Genomic DNA, 10,715 nt, shown 5'->3' with positions numbered 1-10,715 from the left:
TGGATAAGCCTGATTTTAACTTGATTACCTCTTTAAAGACCTGGTCTCCAAATGGATTCAGGACTTTACCCATGGATTTTGTTGGGGGTCAGGAGGGACACATTCAGCCCCTAACAGAAGCCCAAATAGGTTTTAGTTGCATGATGGCACACCCTGCAAAATGTGCACTTTCATATGCAAATCGGTTATTTTTTTTATGCGTGCACATAAACATCTTCCTTAAAAACAGACATCCATGAGAAAAATGTCCAAACACTCTGTACATTCCCTATTCGTTGTTTGTAAGAGTCATGAGTCTTTGGTTTGGCTCAAGAAAAATTATGTGTGAAATCCAATAAATGAGAAGTCTATTGCTCAACCACTTTTGAAAAATGTCTATCACAGAGGCCAATTTTTTGTCTCGATCAAGTGTTGTGATTCTCTGTGAACCAGATCTTTGCAAGAAAAGGCTTAAGAGGGCTGGAGAGTGTAGTACAGGATTTAGGACACTAGATGGCGCCTGGGTTAGAGGCGAGGAGGAGACAAAATGTCCGCAGGCTCACTCGGTTCAGGCTCTTGTTTTGGTTTGAATGAATGCATCATTCTCAAAGTTGAATTTTTTTCAATCAAAAAGAAACCTACTGCTCTGATTCTAGTGAAAAAGTCAGATTTGCGTGTGCGCTCGTGCGCCATGTGTTTTAATGAGCAGTCTGTAATCTAGGGATCATAATTGAACCAGACTGTAATAGATATTATAATCAGGAGCTCTTTTTCTCTATCAGAAATGTTAGGCATCTTCTGTGTTCTCTTTGAGATGACGCTTTCAAATCTCGTCCTCCTCTTGTTCCCACAGGACTGTGAGCCTCTGGGGTACAGACACTCCTTCTACAGTGGCGAATACAAATTCATGTCTCTGCTGAATACATTGGCTGTCTGTATGCAGAGGACCATATCAATTGAGTGTTAGAGCATAATGTTAGGAGAATAGGGGACATCCGTAGAGAAGGAGGTGAAAAAGTGTTTGTGAAGTGCAATGCTCATTATGTGCAATTCCCCAGGCCATGTACTACAGAGCTTCACCTTAATTTAAGTTCTGGGGTTGTAAATATCAGGATGTTGCTAGGATATGACTCTCCTGGATTCTCATTCATTTGTTCTCCTAGGCTATTGTGGGTTGGTTGGGGGACTCTAGATTACACAGCTATAGCTCCTCCCTCCATGTTGCTGGATGAGCAAGGGCAGGGCAATAGATGACATACACATGTCTAGATAATGTTCTCCTGAACTGTCCCTAGTCTGCTAGGTCTGAAGTCACAGGGCTTCTATTTCAACACCAGGTGCTCACACCATGTTCTTTGTTCAGTGGTAAAAGACAGATTATTCCATGATTCCCAGTTGCAGCTTCACATTTTACCATTTGTGTTGGCTGGTCTCCAGTGTTCCCTTCTATTTATTTGAGAACTTTCTCCACTCTCAGGGCCTCAGAGACTGTTCTGTTCTTTGTGAACTGGTCTGGTCTCTGTCTCCCACTCTCTTGACTTCTGGCTTTCCAGCCGGGCTCAGCCATTGGATGGAGGAGAGAAAAGTGATGTCTGTGCCTGTGGTCCCCTTCTGCTGGTGGTGGCAAATCCCTCTGGGGCCCTGCTCCTCTCAGCAGCCCTTCTGGGACCTCTCATGAGCTTGCTATGACATCACCTTCTGCCCTTACCCCTTGAGACTTGGTGTGAAGCAGCTTCCTGCTCTGCTGCTCCTGGTTGATTTGTTCACCTGTCCAGGCCTCCCTCCAGCCAGCCCTTGGAGACACTGGCTCTTTCCTGGAAGCCTTTGATGGATTCACTGTCCAACCAAACTGGCGTTCCTAACTTAGCCTTATTGTTCCTTCTGAAATGGGAACATTAATATCTACCTTGCTGGTTGTGAGCAACAAATATAATAGCCACTATAAAACAAGATATATTAAAATATTAATTTCATATAAAAACTTGTAGTTATTGACACAATGAATGCCACAGGTTATGTTGATTTTTTTTCATGAATGGATAGATTTATGAATGGATGGATGCATAAGCACCCTAGAAAGGACAGGAGTGCCAGCACACACCATGGTCCAGAGCATGGACTCTGAGGCCAGACTGCCTGCAGTAGAACCCCAGGCCCTTTCAAGCTCCGAGGGACCTGTCTGTGCCTCAGTTTCCTCAGCTCTTAAGTGCAGCCAATGATAGGACCATCCCCTCCACAATGTGGCTGCAGACAGGATTATACCAAGTAATATATATGCAAAGCATGTGTCTTTGATTATTTCTGAAATGTACTAAACTGATGTTGCCCCTCCTTCTTGTTTTGGGTGACTCCCTGCCCCTCTACCAGTCAAAGCTACACAAGTCCAATTGCCACTTGCAGCCACATTCAGCAGGAACCTTGCTGGTGGCAGGGGGCAGCCTTTGGGTCTCATCTGTCCCAGTGGCAGCTTGAGACTGGGTCCCCGATGCTTTGGAGTAACAGTTCAGAGGCTGGGCCAAACTTGAATGCTAGACTCAAGCTGTTATCTCAGCAGGGAGCAGGCTGGAAGGTTTTAGCCTCCAAGCTCAGAGTCAGCCGACGGTCCATGTGGAACAAGTCTGCAGATGGTGGGATGAGATGGCCACATCCCTGGCCCTGTGGTGTTCCTGCAGTCTGGGAAGATGGGGGCAGCCTGAGCAAAGAGGGCTACCGAACAGGGGCCTCCTCTGGCTCCTTGGGATGAAGGGTCCTGAAGATCATATTCCACCTTCCTGCCAGGATGCAAAAGTGTCCTCTCCATTCTTGAATCCCGGGAGTTGAGTGGAATTTGCTGCAGAAGTGTCATCCATCCTCTGAGGACTTCCTTCACTGTAGTTCCCATCCACATGAGCTCTGGGAGGATGGCGTCGGAGCCCGTCTTGGTGGGTGTCATGAATATTTAAGTGTGGTTGCTGCAGAGAGGGGAAAGTGGGTTCCTGATCATGCAGCCGCTGGCCTTTTTGTTGGTTTGTGATGGGGAGGACGGGAGCACATGAAACTCCTGCCTATGTTATCTCAGTGCTTTATTAACGAAATCTCTGATGACCCAGTATCAGACGGAAATCAGCACTGCTCTACCTAGAATTCCAAGAAAACTGAGTGTACCATCAGGATGGAACCCTCTCTCACCTCTTTTAGTGTAGAGTGGATGATTTAGAATGTTTTACTCTTCCTTCATCATCCCATCTTTTCCATCCCTGTGGCAATAGCCGTACCTGTGCAGGTGTTCAGTCAGTGAGAGATGGTGTGCGCGACCGTGGTCCCACGAGGTTAGGATGGAGCCCAAGCAGACCTCTCACCTAGTGATGGCTCGCAGTCTTAATGTGTGTCACAACAACATTGTTGCCCAATGACACGTTCTCAGAACGGGTCACTGGGGTTGAGCTGCATGTAACTGCCTTGTGTCCCCTGTCCTCAGGCCCTCTTTAATTTTTCCACTCCTTTCCAAAAGTTTGATTCTTAGCACAGAATAATTATGTCCTGGTAAATTCTTTCATTTGTAATTTCTTAAATTCTTTTGACATAAACACATGTAGGTTATGTTAGAGTTTTCCATTTATTTTGTCTTAAAATAGCATTTTATTACCAAGGCACATTTGATCTGAGATGTGACGTGACCTCCCAGGCTTTTTACGGTTGACCCATGATTCACATTTTGGGTCTGTAGCTTTTTTGCAGGTTCTAAATGGGCCCAAACCTTGTCCATAGGGGATGTCAAATCATTTCTGTGATTTTGAGAAGCCTTTTTATTTTGGGGGTGGGTGGGTACTGGGGATTGAACTCAGGGACACTCGACCACTGAGCCACATCCCCAGCCCTATTTGGTATTTTATTTAGAGACAGGGTCTCACTGAGTTGCTTAGTACCTCACTGTTGCTGAGGCTGGCTTTGAACTCATGATCCTCCTGCCTCAGGCTCCTGAGCTGCTGGGATTATAGGCGTGTGCCACCATGCCTGGCTCGAGAAGTCTTTTTGACATCTCAGGCAGAGTCTGTGTCTGTTCTCCCTCTCACTGATGTTCCCTATAACTTCAATGGGAAAGTCTCAATTTCGTTATTTCAATTCCTCGGGGATGGGGATATGAAGTAGTTCATGCTCCACTTCTGATCCCTTTGTGAGGACCCCCAGGAGGCGCCTGCCTGGCCTGTGGGATCCTGGGGACTTCCGCTGGGCTCATTTTCCTTCCAGGCTGGCCCTGGGGGGCCCTGTGACGGCAGAACTCCACCTCTTGCTCTGTGCCCAGGTGACCCTGCTCCTGCTGCAGTTATTACCAGATGAAACCTGAGGGAGGAAGGCCAGGTATTTCCCAAACGTCACGGAACACGAGGCCCCAGATGACTCAGCAAGGTCAGAGTCTGCAGCGGCTGTGGCAGCAGCTGCGATTGGCAAGTGGGAGCCTGGAGGGAGGGGGATGTTAATGCCTGACTGTCTCCTCCCCACCTGCCTTGTTTCCGGCTCTGCCAGGCCTGTGATTGCATCATGCACACCTTTGTAAACAATCCATTTAGCAACCAAATTATACCCCGGGTAATTATAGCTTCCAGCCTCCTGTCAGGGGTTCCCAGTTCTACAACCTGCCTCTGGTGATATCACAGCCTGCAACAAGAGGGGGGACCGGCTTTTGCTGAAATCTTGACTGAGACATCGGGGAGAGATGGCACGTGGGGGTGGGTTGCCTTGACTTATGCTAATTGTCTGCGGATCTTGTTTTGACAGTCCCGAAATTGTGTTTGGACTGTTGATTAGATCAATATGGGAAACCGGGCTGGAGCAGTTTGTCTTTGAGGAAATAACAATCTGGGGAAGATCAGCTTCTCTGGTGTGAAGGAGGAAGTTCATTCCTAGCTCTGGCCACCTTCCTGTTCCACTTGAAGCTGCCTTTTTCTACTGTAGCTCTTAAAATGGACAGGGGACACCCTGGCACAGGCCAGGAGCTGGGCAGTGGGTGGAGTAACAGCAGAGGGCAAGACTGGATGGGTGGCCAGCCTGTGCATTTAGAAAGAGGACTCCACGGGGGCAGGGTCATGGCTTAGTGGTAGGCTCATGCTCCCATGTGTGTGGCCCTGAGGTCCGTCACCAGCTCCAAAAAAAAAAAAAAAAAATTAAATCAATAGTAGTAAATAATTAAAGCAATTAATAAAAAGAGATATCCAAGGGATTATTCTGAGCCTCATTCGGTGGCTCTATAGACGATGGTTCTATAAAAAGGCACCGTGGGAGGGGAGAAGGGCACCAAGTAGGAGACGACAGCAGTAGGGGGGACCGTGGAGTAGCCACAGGCTGAAGAGAACCTGATTAGGGCCCTGTGCCAGCAAAGGAGTGGGAATGTCTCAGATTTCCTAAAAGCAGCATCTGCTGGTGATGCTTGGGTTTATGACCTTGCTGTTCGCTGAGATCTGATGACTCTGGTGACAGGAAGATTTCATCCCTGGAGCTGAGGACAGGAAGCCCCACAGCCATTTACACAGGCCACATTCCAAGGCAGAGCGGGCCTGTGCAGCCTGTGATTCTGTGGCTGGGATTCCCTCTGCAGGTGTGCCGTCTCTCTGTGGCAGAGGCCCAGAAGCATGGAAGGCGACAGGGAAGGGAATGAAAATGAGCTGTGTATGAGTGTCTCCAGGCTTCCCTCCCTGCCCGTCAGAGAGCTTTGCATCTCAGCTGACTGGCCTTCTCCATCCTGTCCACTGGGAAGGGGCAGCCATGTTTAGGATGCTTCTCTGCTTGCTCAGCTGTGGCTGGCCAGGGGTCCTTTGGGATGATTTTAGGACAGAGTTGCTGGAGTACAAGGGAAATAGATGGGAAAAGAGAAGGAGATTTAAAGAAGTATTGCCGTGAGCCCTGTATCTCTGTCACAGTGTTTAAGAGATGTATATATAAAAATATAGACAGTCATTTTGAGGGTCTTTGCCGCAGCACTGGTCTGAGACTGGGCCACATGGATCATGGAGTAGCAGTATGTGGAGGCAACGTGATCAGGAAGGCTGGACAGTAGCCAACGCTTCCCTGTCTTTTGGGAGAGCCTGGCAATGGAGCTCTTCTGGCTTAGTCTACATCCTTGAGAGCTTTAGCACACACACAGACCCTGGGATACAGGCTCTGATCTCAGTCCAGCAGGAACTGAGGGGAAAACATTTGTTTCCTTCGGAAACTCAGCAACACATTCATGCAAGCTTTCCAAAACGCTGGGTCTGGAGCCAACTCCACTGTGCATTTAGAGGCCTCTGCCCATTTTTCTAAGTCCATTTCTGGGACTCTTTGTAGAACTATGATCCCATTTAAAAAATTTGCCTGAGTGCTTCCTCAAACGCAATGGATAATTTGCTTGGCTGTACTATTAGCATATATTTGCATATTTGTTTCCTAATTAAAATATGAGTAAGAAGAAAAGACTAATTATACCCAAAGTGCATGAGTCGTCATGATTAAAACCACATTTAATAATTTTACTTACTGGTTTTGAAATCCTGAGTGATCTGCTATTCATCATTAAGTTCTCATTCTTATCATGTTTTAGCTGTGTACTTAATGTTGTGGGGAAGACTCGAGATCAGGTGCTGTGGAATTGGAATTTGAAGCTATTCCTAGGCCTCAGAAAGACTAGAAGCAAATGGAGGAGAAAGGACCCATGTAGAAATTACACTCACACCAAAAGAGGACTGGGCCCAGGTACCTTCAGTGGTACCCTCGGCCCAGTGGGCTACTGGATTCGACCCCTGCAGATACCAAATTCTGCGGATGCTCAGGTCTCTTAAATAAAAAGCTGTAGTATTTGCTTATAACCTACTCACATCCTCCCATAGGCATTAAAGCATCTTTGGATTACTTATAATACCTAACGTAATGTAAATGCCATGTTATCCTGTGTTGTTTAGGGAATAATGACAGGTGGATAAAGTCTGCACATGTTTAGTACGGACAATTTAAAAAAAATTTTTGATATGCACGATTAGTTGAATTCATGGATGTGTAACCCACAGATACAGGTATTATTGTTAAGAATCCTAGTCTTAAATTGGGTGGTGGGCTTCTTAATCAAATAATATTATTGAATTCATAATAGTACAAATTTCATCAGGTACTCTTGAATATGCTGCATATTACTTGAGTGTGTGTGTGTGTGTGTGTGTGTGTGTGTGTGTGTGTGTTACTGGGGATTCAACCCAGGACCTCACACATGCTAGGCAAGTGCTCTATCACGGAGCAACATGCCCAGCCCTTTTTATTTTATTTTGAGACAGGTTCTCACTAAGTTGGTCTTGAACTTGTGATCCTTCTGCCTCAGTCTCCTGAGTTGCTGGGATTATAGGCATGAGACACTGCCTTGGGCTCAGGTTTTTTTTTTAATTATTATTTTAAAATGAGAACTAGCATCTCAGGAGAGTTGCTGCTTTTTATTCATGATAAGGAGCCAATCTTTTTAAGAATACTGAGTTCTGAAGAGCTAACTTTTAGAAGAAGGGAAAGCAGAAAGTCCTAATTTGGACACATTTCTATGAGACTCCTGGAGTCTCCATCAGCTCTGGGGAGTTTAGGTAAGTCAAATAAGCAAGTTGGGCAGAGTCACCTTCTTGGCCTGCATGGGCCTCTGGTCCATTAAGTGACACAGATCTGAGTACAACTGGGGCTCCCTCCCTGGCAGACACCGTCATTGAATGCCACCATGGTAGTACTATTGCTTGGGTCTCCAGTGGAAAACTACATGGCTCTGAGCCTTCTACTGAGATTGAGTCCTGAGGTTGAGGCCTGTAGACCTTCTCGTCAGCCCTGTGAGGGGTGCTGAGAAACAGGAGGGGAAGAGCCAGCGGGAAGGGCCGCTTCGCCTTTGCTCCCCTCAGTCCCCACTGGTCACACCTCAGGGGTTGCTGTGGAGAGGGTTGGCAAGTGTCAGGGACTGAGAAGGGCCACGGTGCCACCAAGCCAGCACTGACCACCCTCCTGGTCCAGCCAAACTCCTCCCCTTCCCGATGCCACCACCCTCTCTCAGTCCTTAGGGGTTCCTGCCCCTTCAGTGACGCAGTTTCCTGAATGATGGATCTCCCTACCTTTGGGCTGTCCCTCCCCATCCAAAACGTACCCAGAGAGGGAGATCAGCTTTATTCTCTTGCTCAAAATATTCCAGGCTCTGCCCGTTTCCTTGTAGAGACGAGTCCCCTGTCAGCTAGTGTTGGGGGCCTTTTAGGCTGTGGCTCCAGTCTCCCTCTGAGCTCTAGGGAGACTTGGCTCCCAGTGGGTCTCTCTGTGCCCAGTGGGTCTCATCTCTTTGCAGATCCTTCTTGGCTCAGTGCCCAGGCCCAGAGCCTGGCTCCTGCTTGCACAATTATCTCTTGGTCTGTTGTCTTCTTGCCTTTTTTCTTTTGGCATCCTAGATGCTTGGAGAAGACAAAGCGTGAGACTAGGGAGGGGTTACAAAGACCTTACTGTGGCCACTAGTGTAGCTCAGTGGTAGTGTGTGCGCTTAGCAGTTTTGAAGCCCTGGGAAGAAAAGGAAGAGAAAGAAGAGGAGGAAGAAGGTTCTAGGCACTGCCTAATAAAATAAGGGCTGACTATGATGGGGCAGCAGGTACACTGAGCATTCAAGTACTAATCCTATATCACTCAGGCCTGTCTGTACCCATCGCTACCTTCCTCTTGCCCCTCACTCCATCCCCTTTCATGGCAGATCAGCCACCAGGTGACTTGGGGTGTTCTTGTGTCCCAACCTTAGTCCTAATCAGATCCTTGTCTGAGTGTTTTAGAATTTCTTCCCAATTTCTCATCCTCCCTGCTTAACTGTCACCATGAAAATCTCCCTAGCACACTGGACAAAGAAATCCACCGCCCACACAGACGGAGATCCACATTCCTTTACCTGGGGCATACTGTTTGTGCTTTCCTCTGTCACTACACAGGCCACCCTCCTGTCCTGTGACAACCTTTGTTGTGTCCTGACCCTCTTTCTGCAAGTGGGCCCACGCTGTCACCCTCCCTTCCCCCGACACCTCGGAGCCCTTGCTTCGTGGCAGGCCTTACTTTACACAGAGAAAAGAAAGAGATGGTCCTTGTCCTGTCTGTTCAGACTCCACTCAAATCTCCCATTCTCCATGGACTGATTCGGGATCTATCTAGTCTAGGTCGCTGGTCTAGACGCTGCGAGGGCTGCCACGTTGAGTAAGGACCAGTTCTTTTCCTCCAGAGGCTCCATGCTGCAAATCTGTCTCTCTCCATGAAACTTTATGTCCCTTCCCACTCAAGCCCGTGGAAATGCAGCTAAATTCCTACTGCTCTGTGTTAAGCAGGGTCTACGGGCGGGCGGGCAAGAAGCAGGGATGGATTCCAGAGTGACCTTTGACCCAGCAATTCTACTGCCAGGAGATGACTCCAGGACCCCCCACAGGGGACGTCAAGGTTGATGAAGAAGGATGCCTGTGGCACCACTGTTTGCGTAGCAGAACAGCCCAAGTGTCCACCAAGAGAAATCTGGTTAAATAAACGATGGCACATTCTTAGACCTGTTACAAAGATTTAAGAGGACTTCCATTTGCTGATGCCAGGATAAAGCCACCTCTGAGTTAGATTATGGAGTGAGAAGAGCAGAAAGCAGCCCAGTGTAAACAGTGTGATCCATCTCCCGTAATTTAAAAAAATGAGACGCTATATATTTTGGTAAATGCACACATTTATTTTAGTAGAAAATAGACAAGAAGCTGATAACAGTGACACCTTTGGAAAAACGGATAGAAAGAGAAGTTCTTACGTTTTATTAGATACTGTTCGATTTTCTTACTTTATACCATTGACTACATTTACTGGGAAACTTCAATAGGTGTCAGCTGGATAGTGAAATCAGGGGACAATTCTGGTTCCTCCCTTAGAGTTTTCCATATAAAATGAAATTCAAGAGTTGTATTCTCAGGCCGTACCCCAGGAATCCTGAGTTGTGCCGGTGGGGGTGCTGGGAAGGGATGGGATTCAGCTTGTCCTGAGATTTTGCTGATGGGTCAGGTTTGAAAGTCACTAAGGAGCTTCTGGAACCCGGCCACTCTCTTCTCTGGCTCAGGGGATGTGAAGATGTGAGGTCTGGCTCACTGTAGCCCCTTTGCTTCTGTGAAACAAAACTGGTGGTGATTCCACAACCTAAGGACAAGCAATGAGTGGTGACAGAGAAACAGGGACCCTGGTGACATTTTTGGGCCGTAGAAGCACGCCTCACCCAAAGGACAGCCCTGTCTCTAGACTTTTCATTTATGAAGCCAATAAATCCTCTGTGTTGTTTAAGGCAGCTCGAGTTCAGTCCTTCGTCACCTGTAACATTAAGAGTCCTGACTGATAGACTTCCATTAACTGAGACAAGTTGAGGATGTCTTTATCCCTCGAAGCCTGAAATTGCCTAATTTATAAAGTATTTAATGATGTTTCCAAGATAAACCCTCGCCTGGCACCCTGGGCTCTATCTGATTGCCTGCTATATTTCTACCTCTAGAAATGATCTGTCAAACCGAGAAGGATGTCGTTGGGATGCATGCAGCCTCCATGCCAGTGAAAGAATTATGCTCTCTGGTTACCCTTTGTCATGTAACTCTTGAATAAATTTGGGTTCGACAGATTAAGGGCATAACCAAGAAATATTGCTTGTGATTTAACTGGTATTTGGGTTTGTTCATTGAATCACTTCCTTTGACAGCCATGTGTCGAGGACTCACCGTGAGCTGGAATCCCTG

This window comes from Spermophilus citellus (genome assembly GCF_964194105.1).
Source record: "Spermophilus citellus genome assembly, chromosome: 1".
Lineage (NCBI taxonomy): Eukaryota > Metazoa > Chordata > Mammalia > Rodentia > Sciuridae > Spermophilus > Spermophilus citellus.
This window is presented reverse-complemented; position numbering follows the sequence as displayed.